Source organism: Chenopodium album, chromosome 14 (assembly GCF_948465745.1).
Source record: "Chenopodium album chromosome 14, dcCheAlbu1.1, whole genome shotgun sequence".
Lineage (NCBI taxonomy): Eukaryota > Viridiplantae > Streptophyta > Magnoliopsida > Caryophyllales > Amaranthaceae > Chenopodium > Chenopodium album.
In genome coordinates, this window is record NC_137847.1 from 26,504,109 (window position 1) to 26,512,626 (window position 8,518).

At 39.3% G+C, this 8,518-nt stretch overlaps 1 non-coding gene across 1 annotated transcript; it reads right to left on the minus strand.

Annotated features, from left to right (window-relative positions):
- Positions 1-225: 225 nt before the first annotated feature.
- On the minus strand, positions 226-332 carry LOC145580485 (small nucleolar RNA R71). Its single transcript, XR_014099515.1, has one exon. It is a non-coding gene; the product is annotated as a small nucleolar RNA R71 (small nucleolar RNA).
- Positions 333-8,518: the final 8,186 nt, after the last annotated feature.

The window sequence follows — 8,518 nt, forward strand, 5'->3', positions numbered from 1 at the left end:
GCTAAGGGTGAAGTTCCTAATCTTCACATTAAAGATTTATTGCAATACCATAAGGCAAGCTGGGGTCACACAAGACCAAATAAGGGAGATTCTTTTTCCCTTTTCTGTATGTGGAAAGCTAAATTATGGTTTAATGGTTTGAATAGAACTGCACTTGGTATTATTGTTTGGGAAACTCTTGCTTTGAATTTTTATAATAAATATTACCCTGTAGAGAGAACAACTTTACTAAGGAGTGCTATTAAAAACTTTGCCCAAGAGCCAGATGAAACTTTATATGAGGCTTGGGAAAGGTTTAAGGATCTACAGAGAGAATGCCCCCACCATAATCTAGCACAATGGAAGTTGATCCAAGCCTTTTACAATGGACATGGAATCTCATCTAGATCAATTCTAGATTCTGCAACTAGTGGGAGATTCATGAACCTTAATGTTGAAAATGCAGGTCAAGTTATCGAAGACATGGCAATTCATAATTCCCAATATGAAAATCCGAGAGGGTTTGCTAATAAAGGAAAACATAATGTTGATTTTATATCCTTTTTGTAGGCTCAGTTAACATCTATTTGCCAGAAACTAGATTATCTTACTGCTATTCCTAACTATGTAGCTAATATTTCTGTTGTTACTAATAATGAAGCTTTTTGTGAAAATTGTGGAATTGTAGGACATTGGGAGCAAGATTGTAGGAGTTCCATGGAGCAAGTTAATGCCTTCCAAACCTATAGGTAAAATAACCCATACTCCAAAACTTATAATCTTGGCCTCCGGAACCACCCATATCTTTCCTACAAGAGTACCAATGTACAAAACCCTCCACCTCCACAACAAACACAACAGCAACCACCACCATAGCAAAAATATTACCATCCTAATTCTAGCTAGAAAAACCAATCACAACCCTCCTCATCTTCTGACCCTGCTATGTCAGAAATTAGAGCAATGCTTTCAAGCATGCAAAAGCACATGGAGAGTAGGGATGCACAAATTGATTTGATTATAGCTCATAATAAAATCATGGACAATCAAATTGCGCAGATTTCATCTACCCTACAAACCCGTCAGTAGGGAGCTCTACCATCGCAACCAATCCATCCTACAGATCATGCCAATGCAATTACTACTCTAAGGAGTGGTTCACACTATGATGGGCCTCATATGCCCAAGGATGATTAACCTGTTGCTAATCCAGATTCCCTTTTACCAAATGCTAATCTTACTAACCCTGCAGGGCTACAAAAGGAAACTAACCCTTCTGATGTTTCTTTGCAGGGTAAATCTCAGGACAAGGGTGGAGATGTGCAGAGCCCAGTTATCAAACTTCCATTCCCCAATAGACATTTGAGGAGTAAGTTTGATAAGCAATTCGGTAAGTTTTTGGAGGTTGTGAAAAATTTGCAGGTAACAGTTCCTTTCACTGATTTAATTAATCAGGTTCCCGCATATGCTAAATTTATGAAAGATATCTTGACTAGGAAAAGGGCCTTTGATGAGGTAGAAACTGTAGCTTTTACAGAGGAATGTAGTGTTTTATTGTAAAATAAATCCCCTCCTAAATTAAAGGATCCTGGTAGTTTTTCTATCCCTTTTCATATTAGTAATGTCTTCATAGATAAAGCATCATGTGATTTGGGTGCTAGTGTTAGTGTTATGCCATCATTTGTTTGTGCTAAAATTAATATGGTTGATTTGAAAGTTACTAACATTCCTTTACAAATGGCAGACCTTTCTATTAAATACCCCTTAGGCATTTTAGAGGATGTTCCTGTCAGAGTTGGTAAATTTGTTATCCCTTTTGATTTTGTTGTTTTAGACATGGCTGAGGATACACAAATTACCATTATATTAGGTAGGCCTTTTCTCCATACTGAAGGAGCCATTATTGATGTTAAAAATGGAAAACTAACCCTTTATGTTGGAGATGATAATATCACTTTTAATTTAGGGAAGGTTTTAAAATGACCTATGCTAGAAGAAAACTGTTGTTTAATTGATGTCATAGATATAATGGATGATATTTGTGAAGAAAGCTTACCACATGTTCTTGCAAGGGATCCCTTGGAGGAAGTTCTTTGTGGAGATTTATCTGTAGGTGATGCAAGCATTTGGAGTACTGAGGTGGATGCTATTGAAAAAGCTCTTTCAATAGAAGAGCTTAATCCTAAAGAGACCATGAAGGTAGTAAAATTAGTTCAGGAATCAAAACTTGTAAAGGTTAAGAAACCTGAACTAAGACCTCTCCCTTCTCATTTGAAATATGTTTTTCTTAATGAGCAGGAACTATACCCTGTGATCATTAGTACTGCACTTAATGACCCACAAACTTCCCAACTTCTAGAGGTTCTTTGAACCCATAAAAGGGCAATTGGGTACAATATTAATGATCTCAAGGGTATTAACCCTGATTTTTGTATGCACATGATACATTTAGAGGACAAATACAAACCATGTATTCAACCCCAGAGGAGGTTGAATCCTAATATGCAAGAAGTAGTTAAGAAAGAGGTGGTGAAATTACATGATACAGGTATTATCTATCCTATTTCTGACTCAAAGTGGGTTAGTCCTGTTCAGGTGGTTCCTAAAAAGGGTGGGATGACTGTGATTAAAAATGATAAAAATGAATTGATTCCCACTAGAACTATTACAGGGTGGCATATGTGCATTGATTATCGTAAATTAAATATCGCCACTAAAAAGGATCACTTCTCTCTCCCTTTTATTGATCAAATGCTTGAGAGGTTGGTTAATCATAAGTTCTTTTGTTATTTGGATACGTATTCGGGATTTTTTTTATTCCAATTCACCCTGAAGATTAAGAAAAGACTACATTTACATGTCCTTATGGTACTTTTGCATATCATAGAATGCCTTTTGGTTTGTGTAATGCCCCTACTACCTTTCAACGTTGCATGATGAGTATTTTTTCTGATTTCATAGAGTCTAATATGGAAGTATTTATGGATGATTTTAGTGTGTGTGGATCTTCATTTGATGCATGCCTTGTAAATCTCGCTAAAATATTGAAAAGATGTGAAGAATGCAACTTAGTATTAAATTGGGAAAAGTGGAGTAGTCCTTGGTCATATTGTATCTGATAAGGGTATATAGGTAGATAAGGCTAAGATTTCTGTGATTGAGCAATTGCCTCCTCCAGTCAATGTTAAGGGGGTTAGAAGTTTCTTAGGTCATGCGGGGTTTTATCGTCGCTTTATCAAAGATTTTTCTAAAATTGCTAAACCACTAACTAAGATTTTACTCAAGGATGCCCCATTTGATTTTATTAGACGAGTGTCTTGAGGCTTTTCATAGGTTAAAGCAAGCATTGATATCGGCGCCCATCATATGTGCACCCGATTGGAATCTTCCTTTCGAGATCATGTGTGATGCAAGTGATTTTGCATTAGGTGCCGTGCTAGGACAAAGAAAGAACAAAGTTTTGCATGCTATTTATTATGCAAGTAAAACTTTGGATGAAGCCCAAGTCAACTATGCCACTACGGAGAAGGAGTTTCTTGCTGTTATTTATGCTTTAGAAAAATTTAGATCATATCTAGTTGGTTCTAAAGTTATTGTTTTTACTGACCATGCAGCTTTGAAGTATTTAATAGCCAAGGCAGAATCAAAGCCTAGGCTCCTCCGTTGGGTCCTCTTGCTCCAAGATTTTGATGTGGAGATTAAGGATAAGAAAGGTGCAGAGAACGTTGTGGCAGACCACTTGTCCCGTATCAGGTATGATGAGGGTAAGAATTCTCTCCCTATAGATGATTCTTTCCCTAATGACCACTTGTATGCAGTTGTAGAGCAACACCCTTGGTATGCAGATTATGCAAATTATTTGGTGGGTGGTACTCTACCCCCTGACTTGTCCTACCAACTGAAAAAGTTCTTTTATAATGTCAAACATTATTTTTGGGATGATCCTTTTTTGTTCCGTGAGTGTGCAGATGGATTATTTCGCAGGTGTGTTCCCGAATGGGAAGTTCACGGTGTTCTTACTAGTTGCCACAACTCACCGTATGGAGGACATCATGGTCCCACCAAAACCATGGCCAAGATTAATGAGTCTGGTTTTTATTGGCCCACTATGTTTAAGGATGCTAACACTTTTGTGCAGGCTTGTGACTCTTGCCAGAGGACTGGCAATATTTTGCGGCAGCATGAGATGCTTAAACTGGAATATTAGAAGTTGAAATTTTTGATGTTTGGGGTGTTGATTGCATGGGACGTTTTCCCTTTTCAAGAGGGAATCGCTATATACTTGTCGCTGTTAATTACATATCCAAGTGGGTTGAGCCATTGCCACTCCTACCAATGATGCCAAGGTGGTGCATAGGCTTTTTAAGAAAACCATCTTTTTATGATTTGAAGTGCCTAGAGCTATAATCAGTGATGGAGGATCTCACTTTCATGAGCGGAAGTTGGACACCCTCCTCAAAAAGTATGGTTTATACCATAGGACAGGTTTATCCTATCATCCCCAAACGAGTGGCCAAGTTGAAATTTCTAACCGTGAGATTAAGGCCATTCTAGAGAAGGTGGTGGCAAAATCAAGGAAAGATTGGAGTGACAAGTTGGATGACACCCTTTGGGCATACAGAACTGCATTTAAGACCCCGATTGGTACTACTCCCTATAGGCTTGTGTATGGTAAAGCATGTCACCTCCCAGTGGAATTAGAATACAAGGCATATTGGGCTATTAAGGAGCTCAATTTGGATGCTAAGCTAGCGGGAGAAAAGAGGCTTCTTCAACTTAATCAACTAGATGAGTTTAGGTTGACGGCCTATGATAGTGCACGTGTCTACAAGGAGAAGACCAAGAAATGGCACGACAAGATGATCCTTCCGAGAGAATTCAAAGAGGGTGAAAAGGTGTTGTTCAACTCTAAACTTAAACTTTTCCTAAGAAAGTTAAAGTCAAGGTGGTCGGGTCCTTTTACTGTTAAAAGGGAAAATAAATTTTGTTTTGTGGAATTGATCGATGAGCATAGTAACGAGTTCAAGGTAAATGGTCAAAGACTTAAGCAATACCATGAAGGAGCTAAGATTGGTGCAGTTGAACTACTTCACCTAATCGATTCCAGTTCTTCCTGAGTAACATGTGGTAAGAGGGTCGTGCGGGACCTAGATAAACCAGCGCTTTGCAGGAGGCAACTTGTATTTTCGTGCTTTTTAGTTTAGTCTTCTTTCTTTTTCTTAGTGGGAGGAGAGAGGAGAGAATTTAATGAGTTTTATGAGGTTTTGTACAGGTTTGATGAAAAAAAAAAGTTAGTCAAATATGGAGACAAGAAAAGAAGAGGAAAAAAAGATCGGACTCAAGTGCTGTAGCACGCCCGATCGGGAGCGAGAAGAGAGTCTAAAAAAGAGGAAATTCGCTCGATCGAGCAAAACTCCGCCCGACCGGGCGCAAGAGCTTAGGAGAAAAAATCAACAAATTTTGCCCGTCCGGGCGAGATGGCGCCTGATCGGGCGCGAGAGTTGACGAGTACGGAGCTTTCTCTCGCCCGATCGGGCGAGAGAGCACCCGACCGAGCACGAGAGTCGAATGAATTTTCAAAGGGATGCTCGCCCGATCGTGCGAGCTGGCGCCCGACGAGGCTCGAGAAGGGGCAACATCGCATCATTTGATCGCCCGATCGGGCAACTTGGCGCCCGACCGGGCGCGACACACCCCTATCTGGATCCCCTTTCTTCTTTTCTTCTTCTTTTTTCTTCCTCCTTCTTTCTTTCCTCCTTATTTTTCTTTCCACCATTCTTTCTCTCTCTAAAACCTTAAATTCTCTACCTTTTCTCTAAGATCTCCTCTCCAATTCTTAGCCAAATTTAGAAATTTTTACATATTTCTTCTCCCCTCTTCATCCTCTACATTCCTACACCAAAATTTTTCAATTCCAATCAAATTTTTTCAAACCCATATTCTCAAATGGCTTCAAAGAGGGCAAGAACGCTAATTGGGCGGAGTTCTAGTGCAACCCAAGAGTATGATCCGGATTTGCAACTTCCACAGTAGCCAACCATCCGAATCACAACCCCAACACAACGAAAGCGGCTCAAAAAGCTTTATGAGCGTGAGGTTATCCCTTCTCGGTGGTTACACCGCCCTACTCTTGACTCCCTAGGATTGTATGATTATGTTAGAAGATTCATGAATGATATAGGAATGAGAAAATTTGTTGACATGCATTATCCTGCGTATCGTGAATTGACTTGTGAATTTCTCTCCTCTTTGAATGTTGTAAATAGCAAAAATGGGCCAAATTTACTTTTTAGGTTGAACAATAGGAATATTAGTTTAACTTATGTTGAATTTTGTAAATTGTTTGATTTGGAATCCGAACTCCCCCACCATTGGCATGAACACCATAAAATGGAGGATATTTATCATGTTTTAACCGGTTTACCCTCCCCGACCTCTCAACATGGTAGTGCCCGACCTATTCATCACCCCGTTCCTAAAATTTTCCAAAGATTTTCGGGTGTTTGTTTTCTAGGTAGGAATGAGCCACACAATGCACAAACTAATGAGCTAGCTGTTATTGGACATTATGTGTTTGGTTATGGTAAATTGAACATGGGTAGATACATCATCCACCATTTGAGTAGGCATGCCACGGCTAGTACCACAGCTAGTACCCTTATTCGGTTAGAAGTCCTAATTACTAGGATAACGGTTAAGAAGGCCGATTTTAGTGAGACTAGGGCCCACGGTCTCACTAATTGTGGGGGGGATACCTATATGACCACTAGGCATCTAGAGGACTTAGGTTGGGTACGAATGGATGGCCAAACCCCCTATTGGTGTGTTAGGGTAGGAACAGAGCAACCATTGCCAATTTTTCCCTTCCCTAACCTCGAGTTGACCGCCTTTCCCCCTGGGCAAGAGTCTTATACATATGCTGCTTTAGTTGCCCATGCCCAGGGGCGAGCACCTCCACCACCCCAGCTTAAGCCTATGGTAGCACCTTCCCCACCTCATATGCCTCCACCTCCCCCTAGGCAGGACACAGAGACCGTATGGGATCTCCATAGCATAGGGCAGGCCTTAGGCCGTATCGAGGGGAACTATGGGGAGATTAGGCAGATGGTTGGTTCTATAAACCAACGTTTGGGCTGCATTGAGAGGAACCATAGTAGGGCTTTATACCCTATGTTTGATGACTATGCTCGTCGGGGTGCTATTCTCGACGATGCTCTCTGCCCTAACTGGTTTCAGGCACCACCCCATGGTTACGTTGATCCCACCTCCCATGGTATTTACACAGACTATTCGGCCTTTCATGGATATGGCCAGGACATTCCTTTTGGGGGGCCTCCGGGGGGAACTTATAACCCTAATTATTTTGGTGGTAGTTCTTCTGGTGGTACAGGTGGTAGCGGCGGCGGTTTTGGCTTCAGGGATGATGAGGCGGATGATTAGCCACGCTAGGCTAGTTCCCGAGCCAATGAGGACATTGTCTAATCTTGGCTTGGGGGAGATTTTTGGATGTTGGTATCCTTCTTCTTCTCTTTCTCTTATTTTTGTTGTGTTTTAGTATAGTTTTTTTGTGTAGTTTTATTGCTTTGATAAAAATGAAAAATACAAAAAAATTGAAAAATTAAAAAATACAAAAATACGTTCCAATGAATTGTAAACCATGCTTCCCTGTGCCTCATACTTGAAAATTGTTTTGATTCTTGGTATATGATGATGACCATTGTGGATAGGTTAGCCATGATTTGATATTTGATTGCTTGGATGCCGTAACATGTGTCAATCTTGTCCAACTACTTGTGAATATAGTGCTTGACTAGTTGATTTGGCAAGGAATGTGTGTTAGTTCTTGCTATGTCAATGAATTTGAGTATTGGTTTGCTACTTTGAGTAATGTTTGTATGACTCAATATTATGCACATTGAGGAGGACGAAGACGTTTGTTCTTTTAGGTGACCTTTAGATGATTTTAGATACATTTGTTCCTTTCTTGCTTACCATGTTGTTACCTTGACTTTTTGTTGTTTATTAGCCACATTACAAGCCGATTTGCCCCATTGGTTACTATTCCCAAGCTTGGCTTGGGGGAGCTATTAGTGAGTGAGGTGAGGGAGTTTATGGTGTTCTTATTATTTGCACAATTTGGGTGGATATGAGGAGTTGTTTTGTTCTTGATTTTGTTTTTTTTTTTTTTTTTTGATGATCTTGAAAGTTAAATTATCTTAAAAAAAATAAAGTGTGATGATATGAAAGAAAAAGAAGTTCAAAAATAAAAAAATAAAAAAAAGTGAAAAAAAGGAGTGAACTTCAAAAGAAAAAAAAAAAAAAAAAAGAGCAAAAGAGAAAAAAATTGTTTCAATATTCAAGTGTTCTAATTGAAGGTTACTCAAGGAAAAAATTATTAGTTTCAAAGAAAAAAAAATCAAATTCAAGTTTGAAAAAAAAAAGAGATCAAAGTTTGTTTGTTCACTTAAATTCTATAATATCATATTTTTATGAGTGAATTTGTAAGTGATGTCGAGTTTGTGAATTATTGATTTGGTTG